Below are 19,955 nucleotides of genomic sequence, written 5' to 3'. Positions count from 1 at the left end.
CTTAGGTCACTAGCATTTTCAGTTTTTAGTCAGTTATTGCCACAGTTCTTCTGGATTGAGTCTGTATTGAGTCTGTCTCAGTTTGTTCTGTTTCTTCATGTTGTTCCAGACAGACTGATGATGATGAGATCAGATCTCTGTGTGCAGCACTGGCTGCTGTCAGACTCCTCGTGCAAACAAATATCTGTTACAATTACTGGCAAAATGATTGTTTGGGAATTTTATCTGATATTTCCTACTGACACACTACAGCAAAAGATAGAATTTACTGACTTAAAAACATTTTTTGTTGGTGAAAATACTAGTGGCCTTAGACTTTTACACAGTACTGTATGTCATAATAGCGAATTCAAATAAAATGTCTTGGTTTTAATGGATAACATAGACACCTGAAATTGAATGAAAATACAGAATAACCCTATTGATTACAATAAGACAATAATATTATTGAAAATAATTAATAACAAAAGATCAATAACAAAAGTAGCATGAATTTATGTGCTAATCCTGGAGGACCAGGATGGTAAAAAAAAAAAAAAAAATCTCAATAAGGTCTAATTTTAAGAAAAAAAAAGAAAGAAAAGGTATTCCTCAAATTTTGAAAGCATCTTAATGATCTTGCCCTGGATTTAATATCATATAATATTTTTCAGGTTTGATGAGTGCGGCTCTTCCACTGTAACCTTTTTTTTCCCCCATGTAAAATTGTCATCTTTTTTTATAACGCTGGTATATTTTGTGGGATGTCCCTGCTGTCGCTGTTGCTCCATTGCATTGCTGTAGGTGAAGTGAAGCCTGTAGTCCTTCTGATTGGGGTGTTAATAGAATTCATTTATTCATACATCTGTGTGCATGATTTATTCACCCAGAATAACATTCATCCCTAATTTTGTCATAATGCTTATCCAATAATTGCCATAACAATTTTTTTTAAATGTCATCTGTCTTGATTTCATGTCTCGTTTAACAAGCAGAAGACACACATACACCCGCATTCTCATTCACTTTACCTGGGTTGTGTATATGAGACACACATACTCAAACCTGTTTAATTGGCTGCAGTGGTTAGTGGAAGTTAATTGATATGACTCATAAGTCCTCATGGACCTATACTCCTCGATACCATTTTAATGACCTTTGAAAGTTTTGCCAGAAACAACTCATTAATTTTCATATATGGAGATCAGGAAGTGTTAATGTAGTCATGTATCACTGCATGATTTGAAAAATGCTGTGGTCGTGCTGTTTATTCAACATTTAGACAAGTAGAATGCGTTGTCTTGAAAACATCCAAAGGCATAGAATGGTGACCGCTTTTGATTCCTGCGCCATGGTCATAAGAAGTTATTAATAACCTGCTTAATAGAGTGCTGCAGGATGATGCATTTTTGTTAGCCAAAACCCAGAAACGAGTTAGCATTTTTAGCACTACCAGTTCCATCTTTCTGAATTCAACAGCTGTGTCCCAATTGACAGACTATACATGTGCACTTACACACTCTTTACTCACCCATGTAGTGTACGAACTATACAAAGTTTGAAGGTAGCATAATTAGCTTTTTGTGTAAAAATAGTGGTATGACAATTATTGATTGGACTGTATAGAAAATTGAAATCAAACGCTGATACACACTATACACAAAGTGATGATGGTAACATTAATAAAGTGCACATTTTGATGTGATATGAGCTAACTGATCGTCATACTTTAATCACCATTGGTAGCAAGATTTATTTAAATGTTTTTTCCTCAGTTGGTCAGAACAAACGTGGCAGAGTTTTTACTTACTTGTTTAGAAGACAGTATCCGATGAAAATTTTTATTCGGGTCATAAATTCCAAGACGTAGACTAGAATCTGTAACTGCGAAGTACAGTAAATATCCACTCTGGTGTGTGACTGACAGCCACACATTCTCCTCAAAACATTAGATTCATCCACGCCGGATCACAACCCATGCAAGTAAAATAATTCTGCACACAGCTGCAATCCCAGGTTTTCAAACAGAAATGTTGACAAAAAGGTAAAGTTTTCGGACTGCAACTTTAACAATTAATAAAACTGGAAAGAAAATGTGCCTCTGAGGTAAGTGTATGAACACAATGGCCAAAGGTGTTTAAGAATCTGCTGAACAGCGCTAAAAAATAATAATAATAAATAAATAAATAAATAAAAATTCCTTGCTGCAAGTGCTGGTATTGTCACATTTGTAACATTTCAATACTGGCTTCTTTACAAAGTGACATCGCCAATTACTGGCCTGGCATGCATACAACATTTTGTTGTTTTCGCAGGTCCATATGAACGAAGATAGTTTGACAACATGGTCATCTGAATGTGAAACTTTAAAAAACATCAATGAAAAATGTTACAGTTTTTAGTACATCATTGTAGTGCAAGGTACCCTTGAAAAGTCTTGAAAAAGGCAGTTTCTAACAAGTTCCTACCCGGCTAACAAAAATATGTTCCAAGAATTCCAGAGATATTCCAAGAATATTCCAAGAATAGTGTTCCCATTAAGTAATTGAAATCTTATTTCTATTGAAATGTTCTTTCTAACGAAAATGTTATTACTCCAACACTCAGGAAAATGTTTTAAAATAAAGACTGTATGACTTGTCAGAAGCTTAATGTGGGTGAATTTAAAGTCATATGAATATGGTGTGTTTCATTTATAGTCAACACTATAGCTTTTTACTTCTGATGATTGTATTTAGGTTTCAAAATGTATGAAAATCATGTTTATTCCTGAAGATTATCATGATGAACATGTCTTTATCAAGGGAACTGTGTTGACGCTGAAACAAAAGTAGTCACGACCTCAGCACTCAGAATCTACACAAGCCCTTTATGCCCCACCCCAACATCCCGTTTCAATAGGAAATGCATCTACATGGGAAAGAAAACTGCTCATCAAGCGTTTCATGTGGTCTTTATCCAGAACAACCAAAGAACACATGCATTGTGTGAAAAGACAAGGAGGACGTTCCTAAGGACAGTCTGATTACAACATGCTTGATTTTAAGATGTCTGGAGGTCTGGCACTAACAAGCATCCAAGCAGCTGTCACTGTCTTTCTGTGGAGCTATCACAGCTTTTCACTGATCTAGGTCAAGGCTGCTGGCAGAACTACAAGAGAAAATGAGCCAAAGTCTGCATTTAAAGAGAAAGAGCCTGATGATGAGTCCTAGTTTGTTTCGTGTGCCAGACGTTTTCTAGTTTTGTCATGTTGTGAGATGCCAGTGTGTTTATTCTAATGAAAAGCAAAGCATCAAAGATGCCGTATGTGTAAAGCGCTTGGAATTACAACGTGCACAATAAACCTCTTTTGAACAGAGATTAGTTTTATCATTAACTTCTGTTCGTTTTAATGAGATTGCTCCATTACTTTACATTTCAATTTTTTTGCAGTTTAATTCAATTAACTAAATCTTTTCAGATTTTAGCTTTTAATTTCATTTGCCAGCTTGGATGTGTCATTTGCTCCATCAAAAGAGCTCAAAGAGGATATACTGTAAAAAAAAAAAAAAAAACTTTGGAACAGCGCAGCAGTAATCTGACATCAGCAGAAATTTTACATACAGAGGCTGCCCAAGGTCAGTCTCACAAATGTATTTTAGCATTTTTAAAATGTCATTATAACAGTGCCCATCACCCTTCACTCCTCCATTCTGCAGGTTCAGCTCAGCGTTCCAGCATCCTGTCAAGGCTTCTGGATTGTGGGCCACGTTTCTCCTGCCAAAAGCCTGGGCTTGCCCTGGGCTCTTTCTTTTCCACTTTCCCTCAGTTCTTCTATTCCTTCAGAAAGCTCCAGTCAGTCTAGATTAAAGACGGTGTGAAATTGATGCTTGGATGCTTTCAAAGGGCTTCTGCTTTATCTTATTTTCCGTAAAGCCGCAAACCTCACTTTGCACCCTTATCAGTACTTTCATGAGTAATCTTTGATGGCACTACCATATTTATTTTCTTTGACCTAAAATAGAATATCCAGTGTATCTCGAGAAGTTGAGATTATCTTCTTTTAAAAACATTCAGACTTTAGCTTCATGGTGAAAATCTGTGTGCATATGTACAGTATATATCTATATCATCGTCTTCTAATGAAATTGGTTATTAAGCAATATGATTTAATATATGTGTGATTATGAAATCACAAAGGCTGTGATTTATTTAAATTAACAGCAGAATTTGGTCTTTTGAGTTTTTTGAACTGCAGCTAAATGAGTTTTTTATAATTAAGTATTTTTCATATTACAGTAAACTTAAATCACAATTTTCATTAAAAAGAAGAAGATGAAGAAGAAAAGGTAGAGCTACTCAAGTAATCTGTTCAAGATGCCAGATTTTTTTAAACTACAATTTATGTTGTTTAAACAATGATAAATAATACATTTTGTCATGTATACATAATGTAGCCCTAAACAACAACAGTTGAATTGAAAACCATTTATTTTTTATTCAGAATAAGTGCAACATAGGTTATGTCAGCAAATTGCTTAATTTCTCTTTAAAATTTTATTCTCCACCATTGTGACCAAATACTAATCTAAATCCAAAAACTATATAGAAATAATTCCATTAAAGCAATTATTCAATCACCCTTTTTATTTTTAGTTGTATTTTTTTGGATGGACTAACTGCAATTACTGTAACGTTCATAGATGCATCAGCCCCTTCTGGTTGATGAGTTCACGAGGTTCAGCTGGGGCTCTTTAGCTGCTCTATATTAGTTTCAGTGTTTTGGTATGTCTTTGTCAGATCATTGTTTCATACCTGTTCACTCTGCAGTTCCTCCAACCTGATCTCATGGCAATTCGTACATTTTCACAAGGTGGCTTTATTCGTACAAATCCGTACGACCACACTCGTACAAATTAATACGATTGTTGCCAAATCGTACGTATTTTACGATTTGCACAATTCGTATGAATTTGTACGAATGACCTACACCTAACCCCGCCCCTAAACCTAACCGTCACTGGGGACGTATAAAATCGTACGAGTGAGGTCGTACAAATTCGTACGAATAAGCAACCTCATATAATACGTTACGTAGGAATTGGTCGTGAGATAGCGTTGGTTCCTCTGGTGTGCTCTGTTCCTGCTCTCTGGTAGATTATCAGATTGGTTCATCCCGGTGTCTTTCGTTTGAACATTTATGGATCTCTGCCCATCACAGTCTAAGCGCTCCCAAGGAAGCTTGTCATCGCTGCACCAACAACTATGTTTTCTTTGACTTTGCTTGTCTTATTCACGGTTAATAAAGTGTCATCCAAACACACACTTGAATCCATCTTGTTATTTCTGACAATTAAATGTTTCTTGTAAAATTTAGAAATTATTATTTTTAATTATAATAAATATTACTTCAAAGTCTTATGTTAAAATTTATAGCATCATGAAACTTTTCTCTGTGCTCTGTTGTGAATCTAATACTGTGCCACCTTTGCATAATTTCCTCTACAATTAACTTTTCATTTGGTGTTTGCAATCATTGGACTGAGGTCAAAACACTCCATAGAGCATTCAAACCTGCCTCTCATGTTATTGACACATGCTTTTATGAATAGCATCATGGGGGACTACTGTACTGTATACCAATGTTATCGTTCTATATTGTACTAAAATAATTGCCTTTTAATTTATGCCACAATATACATTAAGCGAAATTCATAACATTTACCCTATGATCAACTTATATCATATTTTAGCGTCCATTTAATTATAAAATTAAAGTGAGCACAGTGATTACAAGTTTAAAACGTCATTGACCCACCACTGACATTGGTTGTATGAGTCTGACGCTGTGAATTAAAATCATGTCCCAAAAGGTAAATGAAAACATTCCTTAGTGTCGCATTCAAATTGCTACACCTCCTGATGTTAACAGCCTTTTCTAATGAAATGATTATTATTCAGATGCGCAGGGCCCTCTGCAATCATCTACTATGCGGAGTCATTAACATGAAAGTAGAGGCTGTGCATGCATGAGGTACATTCAATTAAACACTTCAGGATGGAAGAATTGTCAGGATGAGCTCAGGTTTCAAAGTCTATAAGAAGATTATCCAACAAGTGGCAAAGTTACAAAAACCTCTAACTCTGATGGACAGGGCAAATTAGACACCGGGTTATGCAAAGCCAGATCTCATCTTTCTTAGTGTACTTTATGCATCTGTTGGAAAATCCAAACAGAGTCAACCTTCTGTCTACGATGTTTGTATAAGAGCAGTGTTTTGCAAGCTTAAGTATTTCCATTCGACATTGATTTTCAACATTTTTCAATTAAAAAAAACATAACCATAGTTATTATTATTATTATTTACATTTATTCAATTTTTTTGTGACATGCAAATACATTTTTTCATGTTTAAAATATTTTATTACTGTTTTAAAATTTAAAAAAAAAAATTGGATTACTAATAGCCCATTTTACTGCAACGCGATTAAGTGGCTGTACAATAAAATGTTATCAACAGCATCCTTCTGCCATGAGTTCAGTTTATCATGCACCTTCATTTTGACTTTTAAAAGGCCAAAAATTTAAATTCTGTTATCAAGTACTAACTCTCATGTCATTCAAAACCCCGTTCATCTTTGGAACACAAATTGAGATATTTTTTTATGAAATAAAAAACTAATACAAATTTCTGACCCTGCATAAACAGCAACACAACAGACACATTCAAGGCCCAGAAAAGCAGTCTATTCTGTTGAGAATGTGTGGACAAGACTGAAACAAAAGAGAAGAAATTGTTGAATAAAGTTATTTATGTTTTCTTTGCACACAAAAAAGTATTCTTTTAGCTTCATAAAATTATGGCTGAACCACTGATATCACATGGACTATTTTAAAGATTGAACATGGTAGTTACATTGGGTCAGAAAGCTCTCGGATTTCACCAAACACATCTTAATTGGTGTTCAGAAGATGACATGAGGGTGAGTAATTAATGACAATATTTTCATTTTTGGGTGAGCTATCCCTTGAAAATAAAATGGCATTGTGTAATGTGCAACTGTCCTTATATCTTCAGATTCTTATTTTATGTTTCCAATAAAAGAAGAAAGTCATACATGTTTGGAATGACAAGAGGATGAATAAATGACATTGGGCGAACTATCAATTTAACATCTGTTTGAGCATCATTACTTACATAGATCTTAACAATATACATGCTTTTTATATTTTGTAATATTCAGCACTCAGCACAGAATTATAGTAGTTTGATTTCTCTCTGTCTCTCTCACTCGCTCGCTCTCTCTTCCTGGACTGTTGTCTTTTGGATGGCTTTCTCTAAGTAGCAGCCAAATCAGTTTTATCAGAAGGGAACAGAAGACTTTAGTTTTAGCCATGCTTTATCTAGTTCAGTGGATTTAACAGGATAGTTTAATTAAAAAATAAAATAAAATAATAATAGAATAAAAAGTTAATATACTCACCCTTATCCTGTTCCACACTTTCTTTCTTCCATGGAACGCACATGGAAATATTACACAGATTAGTCACACTGCTATTTTCCATATATGTCCTGTTTTATAAGTCTAAATTTAATGCCATACAATCTTTATTGTTGTGCCTGTGTGAATGTCAATTTTGTATGTGAAAAGTGCCCTATATTTATGCCCTGTCTGTGTTTTGAATGTATTTAATCAAATTTTTGCAATTCACAAAAAAATCTGCACTGAAATGTGCAGCAAAAACTATTTAAATTGATACTGAAATAATCAGGAATCTTACTAAAAATAAACTTCTGACACTCATTGGATTCCTTCAAAAGAACAAGCAGAGCTTCTCAACCAGAAACAGCTCAAGGTTTTCATGTCTAAATAGCATAAAGCAATCAAGCAAAAGATGGGAAAATTTTATTCTGCACGTTATGAACCCTTTAAGTCAATCTTGACTGAAAATCTTCAAAGAACTTGTATCTCAGTCACATTTCTGCTTTCTCAAACTGGCATGTATTGATCAGTTACAATGCATCGGACAATCAAAAGCATTTGGCATCAGTGTCAAATATATTGTGTGTTTTTGCGCCATATTTGAACAAATACAAATTTAATTTTGATAGCTTATCTTTCTGTTCTTTATCTCTAGGTGTACTACATTCAAGGCTTCAGAGAGCTTTCATTTAGTTCTAAAGCACAGAATGAACCTCATCTCATGCCAAATAATCTTGAGGCTTGTAACATGGATAGATGTTAGTTTATCTCCAAAGATGGCAGAAGGAACACCATGAATCTGAACACTCACAGGCTCATTTGCATCTTCCAGCAGCTCTCTGGGGATTTGTAAAGCTGGCTGCATCACCTCTTCTCCAGATGAGACAGATGACGGCAGTACAAAGAACTATGGCTGCAACACAAGTGGCACCTCATATAATTCAGCAATAAAACAGCCATACAACTCGTGAGTCTCTTCTGAGTGCTCCTACTCACCGTACATCTGCTGATGGGGAGCAGAGTGCTTGAACTGTCCACCAAACACGACTAGATTAACAACCCATTCTCACTCCAAAGGCGTCAAAAACCGAAGCATGGTCAAGCGCCCCTAGCGTCACTTTTATGACGCCAAATGTGCCTCTCGGCGTCGAATATCGAAGCACTACGACCTTCATTGCTTTCAGTGGGAAACTTTTGGCGTCAGAATTCGACACGAAGACATGAGATGTTTATCGCTATGAAATCACGTTCAAGAAGTCTCATTCAGCACACATCGCGCGATACTTGCTATCAGTTCCACAGTTTGGGTGAGTAGTCCTCGATACGCTCTTTTAATGCCTTTTATAAAATGTATTCTGTCTTCTTTATTAATCAGATTAGCGCCATATGTTTAATCGCTGTATTATATCGGTCATCCGCCGCTGTCTTTGAGTTTCATTGCGTTTAAATAAATGAACACAGCTGCTAATTAGTGTGATTAAACTGTCACGTGACGTGCCATAGACCTTCGATCCGTTTTATATTATTATTAATTTCAGGATCAATGATGTAAGTTGTATTTGTAGTAAAATCATGGTAATCACGACACTTACAATAGTAATAAATGAAATGTGAAGTTAAAACACAGTAAACGGGACATTAGTAACTGTAACTGTAGTTTTACTATGGTATATTAATAATCAATACAACAATACAATAATCACCAAACCAGCTATGTTTGTATTACTGTAATGTTAGTGTTTTTATGTGCTTTTATATGACAGATATCACAGTAATCATATGTTCTGTACCATGCTTTTAATACCTTTTAATGTAAATCCAAAAAAAAAATTTTAAAAATAAATAAATAATTAAAAAATATATTTTTTCATCTTGCAGTTCATTCATATCAGTTTATATCTAAATATAATGCCACAGATCATTATTAACATTCTGTATATAATTCAATTTTATTTTCTCTCCCCTTTTTTATTATTTTTATTTTTAGCTGAGAAGACGTAAAGGAAGCAGTCATCCCAGTGGTGTTTCTGGAGAGCTATTCCTTCAGAAATGGAGAAGACAGAAAGCTGTGGAGGCAGACATTTGCAGCAGTAAGTCTGTGATAGTTTGTCCCTTTTGTCAAACATTCCTGCTTTTATAATTTGTACAGCATTTGTTGTTTCTTAAACTGTTGCACTGTCCAAATACCCACACTTCCCATCTTTGCACTTGACCACTTGATTACTTATTTGTCGTCTTTCCTGTATTTGGCCTAGTGTTCAAGTGAGCATGATGACCACAAGTGTGTGTCGAACTTTTCATCACCTGATGACTGTGTTTCCCAATCCTGATCCTGGAGAACCCCAGCACTGCACGGTTTTGGCGTCTCTCTTATCTAACAAACACACTTTTGAGGTCTTGGAGACTTCACTGATGAGCTGATGAGTTGAATCAGGTGTGTTTGATCAGGGAGACATCTCAAATGTGCAGTGTTGGGCTTCTCCAGGACCAGGATTGGGAGCCACTGCCTTATGGGACACTTATGTGTTTACAGAGATTTTTAATATCCAATTATCAATATTTCACATACTGTACATTGGACAGCTTTCCGTGACCTCTTGTGAGATCTCGGTAAAAAGTCTGATGATTTATTCCAAAACATGTATGATGGGATACACTAAGCTTTGTATAGCGCTCCGGAGCAGTATTGGAGAGGTTTAGTGTGTGTTAAGGACGCTGTGCTTTGGCATTATTAAGACCGGGGACAGTCTCGTTCACACACTGTCACATACACACACTCTCAAGTGGCCAAGACTGCAAGTGTGGGTATCTGGACAGGGTCAAAGTCTTAAAAATGATCCCTAAACACGGTCGCACATCACAGTCTTAATAATCCAGTTTAACACTTGTATGATATTGTACAAGCCCCAGGACGGTCTCATCTGACACTATCAAAAGAATTCATATGACTATAGCTTGCTATTAATGACTTGCTTTCAATAATGGATGCATTTAACATTTAATTATACTGCATCTTTACAGAGGTGTAATGTACAAGTTGCACGTAATTAATAATATTTCCTTCCTTCTGTCTTACAGGATTGTTTGCAGATAATGTTGTTCTTTTTCAGGTCTAAAATATCGAGCTCAACCGCTATTTTAAGAGCCAACCCTCACAAACCTTCCTAAAAACTAAAAGAGCTATTTCTGAGTCTCAGCGAATCTTGCCATGATCAGCTCTTCCCAGGTACATTTGTTTAGAATATTTTTTAATAAACATTTACTCATCAAATGCTCTGGTCTGAATCTTATTTTAAATTAACTTAATTATGTTTAATGAGCAATATTAATTGCTCACAGAGTAAGTAATGATTATCTTATTTCACAGAAGAGAAGGAAGACCAAGGAAATGATTTGCTCAGGATGAGAAATGAAGATGGCCATCTTGTGCTCAAACAAACAGAAGTCCTCTGGTATGTGTATGTTCAAGCAATGCTGTGTTATACAACATTTTATGATGATCTCTCACAGAACTGGTCATGCCAGCCTTGATTTCTTTTTATACTATTACAATTACAGCATGTTAGCAAAGTGTGACTGGACATTTTTAATATTATGTTTTTAAAAACACACCACCTGTTTTAAAAGTAGACAAGTATCATGAAATTGGTTTAGCTGATATAAACACCAATTGACATTATTTCATTGTTTTGTAAATGTTATGTTATAAATTGTGAATTGATAGTTGATTGGTTTGAAGCCAGGCCTTACACTGCACAGACTAAAACACATTTGTGAGAGAAGTCAGGAACTTTGGAGAAAGATTCTAGAGGAAGAAAACACATTTACTGCAACAATAGATGAATTCTAGAGTCTCTGAGAACTACACATGCTAATGCAGTCTCATGAGCAAGACCTTTGCCTCTGTAACTTTTTCTTAATTCTTGCAGAATGACATTTTTATTGCAGTATTGTGATTTGTACAGATGATCTCATCAGCCAAATGAGGGGTTTTGACCAAGTGATGCTCTTGAAAGGAGTGAAAGAAGAGGATGTGGTAAATTGTCTTCAGAGATAAACCTTCTCTGAAGGTCTTAAAACAGCTTGAAGAATGGTAAGTGTACAGTACTACAAGGGTCATAGTTACTCACCCTGCTAAAATCACACAGAACATAAGCTGAGCTCTCTGTCCATTAAACAACTTCATCTGGATTGTTTGTTTCACTTTGACCAGGTCTGGGATCTTAGGACTGAGAGATCCTCTGGCTGAGAACAAGCTACACCACATCAGTGCTGGATATCAACCACAAACTGTTTCCAGACACGACAGAAGAAGATCATGATGGGGAGATGAAACCAGTTTAGATGTGATGATGGGAATCATTATTTTCTGGAACAGTATCACATGTCTTATATGTATCACATGATCTGTATGAGGTTAATGTATTTTTGATGATAATTATTTTCATTGAATCTTATTTGTCTTGATGCTACTTTATCAACTTTGTAGTCTATGCTTCAATAAAATGAAAATGGTGAATATTGTGTTCTGAAGATTCTTGGTAAATACATCATTTTACTAGGTAGGCTCATATGTGTTTATTTTAGACTTGGAAAAACTACATATTATTGGGATTTTTTTTTATTTAAGACATAAACATTTTTGATCGGATTAATAACATCTGGGACATCAATACAACAGAAAGTAATTTTTTATATTTTAGTAGCAAATATGCAATTTTTTTGTGAAATAAAGGGAGTTACGAGATTAATTATTCTGCATTACAAGATGGTGCCATGGGCTTTATTGTTAAAAACACTTGAGGGATAACTGAGAATGTAACAGGAATGATCAACATGGATCTTGTACTGTATTCAAACCAAGAGCACACACATTACTGATGTCCAGTACCTGAGGAGCAAGATACGGGGTGAGGAGGACATTTTTACACTGATTTTTGCTAATTAGTTATATATATATATATATATATATATATATATATATATATATATATATATATATATATATATATATATATAAATTAATATTCTTAGCACTGCATGAATTTGTCCTTGTGTAATAGTGAAGTATCACAATGTGTATACATTGTCCTTGATTACTGCTTTACAGTGGGGAATAGATAAAGGCAAGTTGTTGCAGGTTCATCCATTATATTTCTTGCCATTTACTTCAAAAATCAAAGAAATAATCTATTATTTTCATTATTAAATCCTTTCTTTCTAATTTTTCCATGTTTCATCAGATGGCTTCACAATGTCCTGTCTAAAGGTATAATAACCATGATGAATAGAATAGAAAACAGAGGACTGTGAAAACTGTCAGATATAAATGTGACTCAGCTCAGTTTGTTGTCCATGATGAGGAGAATACATATATGTAGGTTTTATTGCCCTTCTACCCCCAGGGGCCCAGTAGCACCCCCTGGAAGAGCCCAAAACTGTACATTTCAAATGGCTGTAAATCAGAGTCCAATTAACATATCAAAGAGAAAATGGGCAGGATTACTACTTATGCTATGCTGATAAAATAATGTTGAGCTCAGTTTTCAGAAATAAATGGAAAGCTGGCATAAAGGCTTTTTAATTATTGCTCACTGTAAAATACCACATTTCAGTCTGCCTCTCAAATATATCATAGAGGATTGCACAATGAAAATATTTAGATATCCAGTTTTCCTTAAAATAAATAATTTATTTCGTTTCGTTAATAAAAAGTTTTAAACTACATTACCCACAAGCCTCCGTCGTTCTATCTATGGAAAGGCAACACTAGGGGGCTGTTTTTTGTAGTTCATTGAAGTTATGCTTAGGGTTAGGATTAGGATCTCGCTAAAGATGTCATTTTTCTCAAGATAGCAACATTTCATTGTTGACTTAATATATTACTAATGTGATGATAGCAGCAAAACATACTTTTTAACATTATGCGCTGTTTAATATGGGTTAAAAGACAGTCCAACCACATACTGTCCTGAAAATTCACAGCCAATGACATCAAAGCTGAACAGCAGCGTCACACTTCCTTATCCATTTATGACAGATGTCTTTCGTTTTTCGGCTGAAAGGATAGATTCGGTTAACAATAGATTAAGCTTGCTTCTTATTAGATTGTGTTTTATTAACGTCTTCACCTTCCTCCGTTGTTCAGCTTGACAAAAATTGGGCAATATTGATGTGCACATGCCCAGCAGTCGCAGTTGTATCCAACAGATTCATCTAATTAAATATATAAGAAACATTTTTAAGATTTTTTTTTTTTTTTTTGACCAAAGACAAATATATTTACTAATCAAATGATGTGCTTCTAAAATTTACATTGTATATTACATTGTGTTTTAAGGTTAAAATTGTTCACATTTGTGTTTCTGTGATTTACCATTATCTACCATTTGAACTCTAGGAATAAAAACAGAAATTATAAATGAATGAATGAATGAGCAAATAAATACATAAAGCATAATAAACATGCATATTTTTGTAAGGATCTTCCATTATTTATTGATATGTCAAACTTATTTAAAGACAACATGCCCAGATTACTACACTGCATCCTTTGTCACCAAGCTCGTTTTTGCCACCATAAAGAATAAAAAGGCAGTAATGTTGTAAACATTAACTATTTTCAGTATGCAAATGAAAATGCTTTTATTAAAAAACAAAACAGTAAATACAGGTCTTTCAGTGAACACTGGAAAAAGATAAATTTTCTTAAAAATTAAATTGACCAAAATGTTATACAACACAATGTAAATGTTTCAAACTCACAAAAAAAACACCATGAAGACATGCATGTCAAGTGTGCAATATCATCTTTAAAACTCTATCAGCACAGCATCAAATGAACACTGATTGTCTGAACAATGAAAGACAGAGAAAGAAAACAAACACCAGCTAGCTTTGACAATAACATCATGAATTCACTTCATGACTGGAACTAGGGGATGACTGTGTATGAATATCTCCTTTACTAAAACTCCTGATGAGAACTGATGCTTTTTTTAATGATACAAGCATTAGGAAGACACCAAGTAAAGTTTACTGTATGAAGCTTGAAAAAGAGAACACAGTGCTTTATCAATACAAAAAAATACTATTTTTAACTATTGTTTTCATCACTGGTTCTGTAATGTATTCATTATGAGCTTATAATTAAAACAAAGTTACATCTTCTGCAAAAATCAAACCACTGCAAAGTCTAATCACTGATCCAGGGACCATTTCTGTGTGTGCAGTGGATTAAGAGTTAACAAGGTGAGTCCTTGTGCATGATGGAGGACTACAGCGTTACCAGCAAACAATCCTGTAAGACAGAAAGGAAGGAAATATTACATTACATTCAACTTATACATTACACTGTGTTTTGTTTGGACCATAAAAGCAGCCTCTGTAAAGATGCAGTATAATTAAATGTTAAATGCATCCATTATTGAAAGCAAGTCATTAATAGCAAGCTATAGTCATATGAATTCTTTTGATAGTGTCAGATGAGACCGTCCTGGGGCTTGTACAATATCATACAAGTGTTAAACTGGATTATTAAGACTGTGATGTGTGACTGTGTTTAGGGATCATTTTTAAGACTTTGACCCTGTCCAGATACCCACACTTGCAGTCTTGGCCACTTGAGAGTGTGTTTATGTGACAGTGTGTGAACGAGACTGTCCCCGGTCTTAATAATGCCAAAGCACAGCGTCCTTAACACACACTAAAGTGTCCCATAAGGCAGTGGCTCCCAATCCTGGTCCTGGAGAAGCCCAACACTGCACATTTGAGATGTCTCCCTGATCAAACACACCTGATTCAACTCATCAGCTCATCAGTGAAGTCTCCAAGACCTCAAAAGTGTGTTTGTTAGATAAGAGAGACGCCAAAACCGTGCAGTGCTGGGGTTCTCCAGGATCAGGATTGGGAAACACAGTCATCAGGTGATGAAAAGTTCGACACACACTTGTGGTCATCATGCTCACTTGAACACTAGGCCAAATACAGGAAAGACGACAAATAAGTAATCAAGTGGTCAAGTGCAAAGATGGGAAGTGTGGGTATTTGGACAGTGCAACAGTTTAAGAAACAACAAATGCGGTACAAATTATAAAAGCAGGAATGTTTGACAAAAGGGACAAACTATCACAGACTTACTGCTGCAAATGTCTGCCTCCACAGCTTTCTGTCTTCTCCATTTCTGAAGGAATAGCTCTCCAGAAACACCACTGGGATGACTGCTTCCTTTACGTCTTCTCAGCTAAAAATAAAAATAATAAAAAAGGGGAGAGAAAATAAAATTGAATTATATACAGAATGTTAATAATGATCTGTGAGCATAATATTTAGATATAAACTGATATGAATGAACTGCAAGATGAAAAAATATATTTTTTAATTATTTATTTATTTTTAAATTTTTTTTTTTTTGGATTTACATTAAAAGGTATTAAAAGCATGGTACAGAACATATGATTACTGTGATATCTGTCATATAAAAGCACATAAAAACACTAACATTACAGTAATACAAACATAGCTGGTTTGGTGATTATTGTATTGTTGTATTGATTATTAATATACCATAGTAAAACTACAGTTACAGTTACTAATGTCCCGTTTACTGTGTTTTAACTTCACATTTCATTTATTACTATTGTAAGTGTCGTGATTACCATGATTTTACTACAAATACAACTTACATCATTGATCCTGAAATTAATAATAATATAAAACGGATCGAAGGTCTATGGCACGTCACGTGACAGACAGAGTTTAATCACACTAATTAGCAGCTGTGTTCATTTATTTAAACGCAATGAAACTCAAAGACAGCCGCGGATGACCGATATAATACAGCGATTAAACATATGGCGCTAATCTGATTAATAAAGAAGACAGAATACATTTTATAAAAGGCATTAAAAGAGCGTATCGAGGACTACTCACCCAAACTGTGGAACTGATAGCAAGTATCGCGCGATGTGTGCTGAATGAGACTTCTTGAACGTGATTTCATAGCGATAAACATCTCATGTCTTCGTGTCGAATTCTGACGCCAAAAGTTTCCCACTGAAAGCAATGAAGGTCGTAGTGCTTCGATATTCGACGCCGAGAGGCACATTTGGCGTCATAAAAGTGACGCTAGGGGCGCTTGACCATGCTTCGGTTTTTGACGCCTTTGGAGTGAGAATGGGTTGAGATTAAATACGTCTCACAGCCTTTAGCCTTTGGTCAACGAAATTAAATCTGGGTTCAGAATTCCACAGAGACCAGCTGCAATAACAAAACCCTCCAGTGTGGAGAAGCTCTGTTGAATTATACAGTTATGACAGCTAGGTGAGTTTTTTTTTTTTTTTTTTTTTTTGTATTGCATTACATATGTGTCAACTAGGATGACATCTGGGGAAGAAAAGATATAACATCCTTCTAGTGTGAACAGTGAAATCATTGATTTTTGAGGAATGTAGTTGCTTTAAAAAATGTTAGAGATGGAAAGGGTTGATTTATGTATTACTTTTGTATATATAACGTACACAGGTATACAAAGAGTGAATGCATTTTCTTCTAAAATGTCATTGGTTTTGTTTTTGAATTAGAACCAGATTTTTTAAGTAGTAAAATCAATTTTAAAGTTAATTTATTAATTTATTGGCTATACATCCCAGTGTATTCACTCTGTATCCTTTGTTTATTTTTTCTTCAGTTAGACCCAGGTTTAAGTCAGAGACTACAATGTAAAAAATCTGTTTCTTCGATGTTTGGATATCATGAAATATGATATTTACTTATACTGTACCTACATATGAAAATGAAATTAACTTCTCATTATTCTGTTATAATCACCATTACAATATAAGCTTAAATTTATGCATTAAGCAGAGGCAAGCGACTTACAGTGCATTCAGGCTGTACATTCTTACCTATCATGTGTTCCCGGGGAATCGAACCCCCGACCTTGATAGCGCAATGCTCTACCAATTGAGCTACAGGAACACTAATTAGTTTTTTTAAAAATGATTTATTTATGTCTCTGCAATCAATGCCTGATGTGATTGACAGGCTGCACATTATTTTGGCCTGATGAAAACATGAAATCTGCAGGGTCTTTGGTTTGACAAGGCATCTTCTAACCCCACAACTGTTAACCTGCTTCAACTGGGCAAAGCATAATTTCTTTTCTGAAATATATTTGATATTGCTGTTCAGCGATTCATTTTGATGAATGCAAAAGAACTCAAATCTTGATGTAATTTTCGTTGCTTGCTATCCATTTGCAGATGCCAGGATCTATCTGTCAAAAAGAAATATGGTTTATTAGAAAAAGTATGAGCATTTATGGAAGAAACCTCTGACCTTGAGATTAAAATGCATGGAGTTATTGAGAAAGAAGGTAAGAAATGTTAAATGCACCCTTCTTCAGTCAGTCAGCAGTCATTCATAATACTAAAGAATTTAGATATTTCACTAATACCATATATCATATCACAATACAAGGCCAAGGAGTAAGTGGCTCTTTGGATTGATCATAGGCAAATCAGTTACTAATCAGTTTCTTAGCTTGGAACTGTGAAACTTCATGTACAATATATAGTTATCGAATCCTCATTACTGTTTTAACAGCTAATTTACATTAATTAACATAACAACAAAGTTTTTTTTTTTTTTTTAGTTTGTTATGTTGTCAGGAGCCCTTAAACGAGTTAATCAAGTGCAGAAATGCTGCAGTGTACTTGGGCTGTCAAAAATAAATAAATCAATAAAAAAAAAAATGAATTTCGAATATTCATCGAATTTAAAATAAAAACAGCAGGGGTTCAGATAAAAAATTGGCAGCTGGCAGCAGGAAGTGGCTGCCATTGACAGCCGGAAGGCAGTAACTGGCAGCCGGATGGTAGGTGGGACCTGCCATTCGGTGGGAGCCAATCAGTATCGACCAACGTGAGCGCAACCAATCAGATATAACTGCACCCAAACGCTTCAGTAATGGTTGCGATCCAGTACCACACCCCAGTCCAGCAGGTGGCGGTAATGCACTATTAAAGTTAGTTGCCAACCGCCAAAAAAATTGAAAGAAGAAGAAGAAGAAGTAATGGTTGCGATTGATCAAACGGTAAGTTCAGAAATTGGTCATCGGAGTAATTAATGTTTTTTTGCGTAGTAAGTTTGATTTTAATAGTTATCTTGGTGAACGACAGTGTAACTTTGCCTACTTTGGTTTAATTGTTCAATGAAATCTAATTAGTGGTAGCAACGTTGTTTGTGTACCTTGTTAGGGGCCTACCATTAACTTCAAATAATTACGTTTGACATACCATTAAATATTAACGTTTGTTAGCGTGTTAACAGTCTATTGAATAATATAAAAGAATGTTGTTTGACTGGAATGATAGAAGATAAATGTGCAACACTAACCATATATTTTTGCATGTTTAGTCTTTCAGGAGATTGTGTGAAATACATTAACTTAAGAGTTCTTAAAAGAAGAATCCTTTTTTTTTTTTGCACTATTGAGGTGTGTTTTCTCTAATACTATGCATGTGCAGTATGCGCAGAACTGTTCTGTGTACCAGTTGAAGTTGTAAGCATGTGAATGCAAAACAATTTTTTATTATTTTTTATTTTTTATTATCTATACAAAATATAATGGACCGGTTCATAATTCCTTATAACTTTTACTGTAGGTCTACTTTCACAGACAGGGCTTGGATTAAACCAGGATTAGGCTGTAGTTAAATTTAGAACATTGAAGTAGCTTTTGTAAACATGCATTTATTTATTTTTTTTATTTTATTTTTTTAATACCCAATAGTTGCCAGATGCTGTCCTGTTGGAAATTCTTCTTTACGTGATCCTGGAGGAGGGTGATGCTACGTTATTAAGTCTGTCTTTGGTTTGTTCCAAATTCAGAAGTCTGTTGTACTGTATACAGACTCATTTCGAAAGCGGGCACAATCCAGCTGGCTTGACGGAGAGTTTTCTTTTACATATTTGATTAGAGGTTTAAAAAGGTGCCATAACATTACATTTCTCAGTTGCCATGTCTGAATGTTTATCTTTGTAATAATGCTGTTTTCATGCTCCTCATCTCAATATACAGGTGGAACAAAATGGAGAACAAGTCTAAGCCGTGCCAGGAATTCTTCAAAATGTACACCCTGCAGACACTGCGATGAGGTTTACAACAACTGCTTACCAGGTGTGCAAATTATGCATGAAAATGTAACCACTGCTCTGTACATGATGACAAGATGCAATGGGAATAATCATTAATATGGCTGTGCATGCATGTCTACTGTTAATAAAGCAATTTAGGTATTAATGTCATCATTTTCTTATGAATAATAAAATGCAGCAGCTAGAGTTCTTCCTAGAATCAGGAAGTATGACTGGATTAGCCCAGTTCTGTAAACACTGCACTGGCTCCCTATCAAACATCGTATAGATATTAACATCTTCAATTATATTAATCTGTTTCTTTTTTATTCTGAGGTCACTGCAGTCACCCGGATCCAGTACATATCCAGACC

General features: G+C 35.0%; 3 long non-coding RNA genes across 3 annotated transcripts in view; 2 read left to right on the top strand and 1 right to left on the bottom strand.

The window, feature by feature from the left end:
- Nucleotides 1–6,378: 6,378 nt before the first annotated feature.
- On the bottom strand, nt 6,379–9,157 carry LOC127952406 (uncharacterized). Its single transcript, XR_008152937.1, has 3 exons — nt 8,440–9,157; nt 8,255–8,356; nt 6,379–7,468 (listed from the first exon to the last, which is right to left on the bottom strand). It is a non-coding gene; the product is annotated as an uncharacterized LOC127952406 (long non-coding RNA).
- Nucleotides 9,158–9,463: 306 nt separating this feature from the next.
- LOC127952402 (uncharacterized) overlaps nt 9,464–19,955 on the top strand; it is a 32,257-nt gene continuing 21,765 nt past the window's right edge. Inside the window, exon 1 of the long non-coding RNA XR_008152934.1 lies at nt 9,464–9,533. This is a non-coding gene — a long non-coding RNA (uncharacterized LOC127952402). The remainder of the gene's footprint in view (nt 9,534–19,955) is intronic.
- On the top strand, nt 10,554–11,922 carry LOC127952405 (uncharacterized). The gene is made up of 3 exons (XR_008152936.1): nt 10,554–10,669; nt 10,811–10,895; nt 11,409–11,922. It is a non-coding gene; the product is annotated as an uncharacterized LOC127952405 (long non-coding RNA).

This window comes from Carassius gibelio, chromosome B3, assembly GCF_023724105.1.
Source record: "Carassius gibelio isolate Cgi1373 ecotype wild population from Czech Republic chromosome B3, carGib1.2-hapl.c, whole genome shotgun sequence".
Classification (NCBI taxonomy): domain Eukaryota; kingdom Metazoa; phylum Chordata; class Actinopteri; order Cypriniformes; family Cyprinidae; genus Carassius; species Carassius gibelio.
This window is presented reverse-complemented; position numbering and strand designations above follow the sequence as displayed.